Raw genomic sequence first — 6,488 nt, 5'->3', positions numbered from 1 at the left:
GGATCTTTTGATTAGGTTGTTTCCATGGAGATGTGACCCCAGTCATTCAAGGTGGGTCTTAATTAGTTTACTGGAGTCCTTAAGAAGGCTCAGGGAGGGAGAGAGAGCAAAGAGCTGACTCAGATCCAGATGCTTGGAGATGAAGACTGAAAGACATTTGGAGATACTAAGCTAAGAAATGAAGCCCAGAGTTTGCCCCGGAGAAGCTAAGTGAGCACTCAAAGATACTTAGAGAGAAAGGCCCAGGGAGAAACAAGCAAGGACACACAGGGGCTGAGAGAGAGAAGCTAAAAGAAAAGCTCAGAGACATTTTGGAGAAAGCAAACAACCCAGGAGCAAAGAACCAGCAGACACTAGCCATATGTCTTCCCAGATGATAGAGTTATTCCAGACACCAGTGAAGGAAGGCTTTTCCTCAGTGACGGTATCCTCTTGTTGATGCCTTAGCTTCGACACTTTTATGGCCTTAGAACTGTAAATTTGTAACCAAATAAACCCCCTTTATAAAAGCCAATCCATTTCTGGTGTTTTATATTCCAGCAGCTTTAGCAAACTGGAACAATATTAAATGAAATTGATTGATCCGAAGTAGTTTTTGTGTGTGAGATTCTGTTATGTTTTTAAACCTCAGTCGCAGAGTTTGAAGGAAATTAGTGAAGCATAACAAAAAACTCAGTTTTAAAATGGATGAAAGATATGAATAAACTTCTCAGGAGATAAAATACTATGAATAATAAAGGTATGTAAATGGGTCAATCTCAATAGTAACCTGGAAAATGCAAATTAAATGAGGTGCTAGTTTTCTCTCATCAAATTGGGAAAAATAAAAAATATTGAAAAATACTGAAAGCACAAATGTTGGTGAGGGCTTGGAGAAAGAAGTTTTCTCATACATTGTAGAAAATGGTGGACATATTGATTGCTAAAATATTTTCCCATTTTAAAGTGTTAATTTTATGTATTTATTTTAAAACAGATGATTGATTTTCATTGTTCAAAATTCAAAATGAACAAAAGTATATATGCGTTTCCCTAGCTTTCAGTTCTCCCTTTCTGGGAAAAATAATGTTAACAGTTTCTTAGGTATCCTTCCAAAAATGTTTTGTGCATATTTAAGTACATACATTTTCATCCCTTTATTTCTCCTAACTTTTTTGAGGTATAATTAAAGTACAAGAAATTGGAAATATTTGAAGATAAAATCTGTTTGGTTTTGACATATGTATTCTATGTACACACCAGTAAAATCATCAAAGTAATAAATGTAGTTTTCACACACACACCCCAATTTCCTCGTGCCCCAATAATCCCTCCCTCCCTCCCACCCTGTTCTATCCCAAGGCAACCACCGATCTTTTTTCTGTCATTATAGATGAGTTTGCATTTTCTAAAATTTCACATAAATGGGAGAAGGGAATATGTGCTTATTTGCTTGATGTGTTTCACTCTGCCTAATTATTTTGAGATCCATCATGCTCTTGCATGTATCAATAGTTCAATCCTTTTTATTCCTAAAGTATTTCATTCCATGGATCTACCACAATTTGTTTATATATTCACCTGTTGATGGTCATTTGGGTTGTTTCTCTTCAGGAGCTATTACAAATAAAGTTACTTTGAGCATGTGTGTACAAGTTTTTGTGTGAACATATGTTTTCTCTTCTCTTGGGTAAATATGTAGGAGTGGAATAGCTAGGCTGTATGGTACATGTATTTTTAACTTTTTAAGAAACTGCCAAACTATTTTCCAAAGTGGTTTTACCATTTTACATTATGTAGGATTTATATTATTATTGTTATCAATAATAATATTTGATTCTAATTTCCTATTTGACTGAGGAGCTTTATAACAGAAAGATTTAAAATTTCAGGGTAATTGGAATGTTTTGGTTTTTACCTTTTTACATTATGCTCTAATCTTACTACATTGTCATCAGATAATTCAACTATATAATATTTCCTTATTGGGATTCATTAAGATTTTTTTTTGTGGCCCAATAAATACTCAGCCTTTGTTCCAAAGTCATATGTGAAAGGACATATATTCTCTGTTTGAAAAAACCCCTGCAATTAGGTCTCACAGCTCCCATCTTTGATGATGGAAACACTGTTTTATTCTTTGTTATTCCTGCTACTAGGTTCCAGTTCCCATCCTTGATAAGGGGAACACAGCATTTAAACTTTGTTATTCTTTGTAAAATCCCTTGCACTTAAGTTTCTAAGTTGCTGGCTATGCTGATAAGACTGAGTTAAATCTTATTTTCTCAGTCATGCCTATCTTTTTGACAAAGGGAAGGTCGATCAAACTAAACAATAAACAGACTTTTCAAACCTTGACCAAATCTTCCCCTGACCAAATGCCCAAATAGTCTCCAGACCAAGTGTTTCCATTTTAGGCTCATCTAAGCAATTTTGTTGGCCCAAATAGAACTTTTGATGGTACTCCCTAACTTTTCTCATTACCTGAAGAATCCATCAATGTCATCTCCCTGTTTTTCTTTCTGTTCCTCCCAAATTTTCTTTGATCCCAATGATATATATAAGCCTAGCTTTCACAACACTTCAGGGAGGCAGGTTTGTTTGAGACCAAGAGGTCCCTGTCTCCACTGGCTATTAAATCACTTTCCTTTGCCACCAGATTGGTGTGATGAGTCATTCTTGCCGTGCCAGGCAAGGACCCAAGCCCCTTCATATTTACAGGTTATTCTAATTAATTTACCTTTTAATTACATTATATTGTTAACCTATATTATTAATTTTTTTTCTCTACTTGACTTCCACAGATTTAGGAGTGTGTATTGAAAGCTTTATTACTATTAGTTTCCTATGTATTTCTTGTACTTTTTAATTTTGTGTATTTTGGTTCTGTATTATTTATTAGTTCTTCATTGTGGATTATAAGTGTTCTAGAGGGTTTTTTTTTTTAAAGGCTATTCAGGACATGTGTTTTAGTTTTCCAGGCTGCTATAACAAATACCATACAGTAGATTAGCTTAAACAATAGAGATTTTTTTTTTAAGAGAAGTTGTGGGTTTATAAAACAATCATGCATAAAATTCAGGATTCTCATATACCACCCTATTATTAACAACTTGCATTGGTGTGAATTTATTTTCTTGCAGTTTTGGTGGCTAGAAGTCTTGTTTCCTCAGAAGTCAGTAGCATGCCAGTGCTGGCTTTCCACAATTCTTGGGGTTCCTGGGTTTTCCTGCCATATGGCTATGTCCCCTCCTTTCTCTTCTGGGTTCCTGCCTACATCCTGCTTTTCCCTGTGGCCTTCTCTGTGTCTGAATTTCTCCTGCATATAAAGGACTTCAGCAATGTGGATTAAGACCCAACTTCAGTTGGACCACACCTTAACTAAAATATGATCTTCAAGAGACCCTATTTATGGTAGGTTCATAACCACAGGAATACAGATTAAGAACTTTTTTTTTTTTTCTGGAGTACATGATTCAATCTACCACAACATCCTTGGGTCAACTGACAAAATTGGAGAGACAGAAGAAGGGGTGGAGTGGGGGATGGAAAGTAAACAATAAAGCAAATGGAGCAGAAAGTTTACAATGGGTGAATTTGGCCAAAGAATGTTAAGGTATTTTTGATACTATTCTTGCAACTTTTCTGTAAATTTAAAATTATTTCCAAATACGAAATTTTAGAAAAATCAAACATAACAGGATCAAGAAAGCATTGCAAGGAAAGCAACAGGAAGTTTAAACATTAATAAACAGTCATACTGAGTCTAACCCACCTTTTCAACATCATGTCCTGCCTTTTTTGGCTCTCAGTGCTGTCAGACTCCTTCCCTAGTACTAACCTGCCTTTCCCATCTCCATCTCCATCTTATTCACCTCTCATTTCCTCTAGGGAGCCTTCTCTTACCTCTCCATTTGAACACAATGCCCTTCTTTCTGGACTTCCAAGAGCTGTATCTGAACTTTGAGCACTTAACATTTATCACTCTACTAGTGTCCAATGGCAGGGTCTGCGTCTGATTTATCTTGGTGTCTACTAGTGTTCTACACAGTTTTGTGCACATGACAACACTCGGCAAATATTTAATAAAATATTAAATAAGGAGGGAGTCCAGCCTGCAGTCCACAGTTGTTCCCAGCCATGAGATCACCGACCAGCAGGAAGGGGTAGGTCAGCTTGCTCACTGCAATCCCCACCACAAACTTAGTATAGCTCTCAGTGGCCAGGGCCTGACTGAAGCTGTCATCCACCAGGCAGGCATCGATGAAGTGGACCAGCAGGTTACAGCCCCCCAAAAAAACATCTCCCAGGAGGTGAGGGATTAAGCCGACAAAGAATCACAGCAGCCCCTCCTCTTTGAAAATCTTCCCAATGGAGCTCAGCAGGTGGCTGTACTTGGCCTCTCATCCCACAAACTGGACCATGCAGTGCATCGAGATGACACGCAGGGGATGGGCGGGCATGCACTGCGTTATCATCTTGGTGGAGGTCTCCTTCACTACTTTCTTCATAGAAGTCTTCATGCCATCCTTGTTGAAAACCTGCTCGATCAGGAGGAAAAACCTTTTGTTGCCCCGGTCACAGCGGAGAGGGCATTGGACATCAGCCGGGGGCTCACGCTTCAGAACAGTCGTATCTTCCCAACCATTTGGACAACGTACTTGGCGTAGGTAAAGAAGCTCCGCGGATAGAGGACCTTCCTCCCCAGCACGTTGGCCCCAAAGGTGGGGGGGTATCGGCTCATGCCCCACCCTGGGTAAGCAGCTTCATGTAGAGCAGGGGTGGCTGAGTGCCCTCACGCCTGCGCCCAGAGTCATGAAAAGCCCCTCAGTGGTCGAGGCTTTGTTTCTGAAGCAGGCCCGGGAAAACGCCATCCTTCCTGCAGGCTGAGGGCTGCGCGGCATGTGGGGGTGGTGCGGGTTCGCGCGGTGTGCGGGCTGCAGATGCCCCGCCGTGGCTCTGCCGCTACCTCCAGTTCCAGCTCCCGCTGCAGCTCCAGCCATCCCCGCTGCACCGCCGCGAGCCCTGGGCGCCCAACCATGACTTTAAAGCAAGTTTAATCAAGTTACTTGCCTGCTTACGATAATTCAAGGTGCCTTATGCAAAGGCCTTTATGAGTTGGTCTTTTCTCTCCCTTTATAAGTCAGCTCCTGCTGACTCCCAACACACATTCTCTATCCCTCAGCTTTTCCCAGACACATTGGGACACCTTAAATCTGGGGTCCTGGTGCTTGTCATGCCCTGAAGCTGCTGCTGTGCCCTTGTCATCCAGATACCTTCAACTCTTCATTCCAGGTACATATCTGAGGTCACCTAAGTCCTTTTCTCACTGCTCCCAGGCATAGATTGCGCTACATCCTGTGTTCTCACCATCTTGTACAGGCCTATATTATGGCACTTGCTCACTCATCCGTTCAGAAAGTCAGCATTCATGCAGCAATATTCATTGAACTAGTCATCATGCTAGGCTTCGGGATGCAGAGGAATAAGAAACAGTCTCTGCTCTCAAGGAATTCACTCTCTAGTGATAAAAACCATACACACTTATGATAGTTTATTGTAAGTGCAATGATAAAAATATACATAGAAACACGGGAACACTTAACCCTGCTTGGTGGCTGGGGTTCTCCTGGAGGAGTGATCCTGGTGCTTACAAAGCCTCACTTTCCTCATGTAGAAAATGGGACTAATAATAAAAATAATAATGATTAACAATATCTACCACATATGAGTGCTGAAAGAATTATGGAAGAGGATTCATGTGAAGTACCCACTGCAGTGATTGGCATTTGGTGAGCCCTCAATAAAAGTTGGCTGTTACCATTATTATTAATTTTTATTAGCTGGTTCTTAAGGACTGGTTAAGAGTTATAATTTGTAAGGGAGAGAGAGGGCTTAGCAGGAGACAAGGTATGTAGATGAGAGCTCACTGCCTGGGGAAAGAATGGTTGCTGGGCTGTTAGGTGCAGGACAGGCAGGAGCAGGAATGAAGATGAAGAGACAGATAATGGCAGACTTGCTAAGGATCTCGGATTGCTCAGTATGTTAATGGGTGCCGCAGGAGCAGGTTAGAATGGTGTTGAAAGTGAGCCTGATTTCAGTTATGGACAATTAATGAAGGGAGCATTCTGCAATTTGGTAAAAGATGTATTTCATTAAAAGGGATGTAGAAAGCTCAGCAGAGAGGTGTGCAAGGATAGAGAACAAGAACTGGGTCACTGGAGTACAGAAAGGAAGCCGTTAAGTGACAAAACTGCTTCAATGCTGTGGTGGTTTGAAGCTGTGTGTTCCCCAGAAAAATATAGTTCTTAAAATCTAATCCATTCCTGTGGGTGTGAACCCATTGTAAGTAGGACATCTTGGTGAGTTTACTTTACTTAAGGTGTGGTCCACCTCAATCACCTAAATCAATAGGTTTTAATCCTGTTACTGGAGTCCTTTACAAGAGAATGAAATTCAGACAAAGAGAGAGAAAGCTACAGAGGGAACAGCCAGAAGCTGAACATCAA

General features: G+C 40.5%; 1 pseudogene; it reads right to left on the bottom strand.

The window, feature by feature from the left end:
- Positions 1–3,786: 3,786 nt before the first annotated feature.
- On the bottom strand, positions 3,787–4,982 carry LOC119512422 (annotated as a pseudogene).
- Between the last annotated feature and the right edge of the window lie 1,506 nt (positions 4,983–6,488).

The sequence above is a fragment of the Choloepus didactylus genome, chromosome 2, assembly GCF_015220235.1.
Source record: "Choloepus didactylus isolate mChoDid1 chromosome 2, mChoDid1.pri, whole genome shotgun sequence".
Taxonomy (NCBI): domain Eukaryota; kingdom Metazoa; phylum Chordata; class Mammalia; order Pilosa; family Megalonychidae; genus Choloepus; species Choloepus didactylus.
Note: the sequence above shows the minus strand (reverse complement) of the source record. Positions and strands in the feature narration are given on the sequence as shown.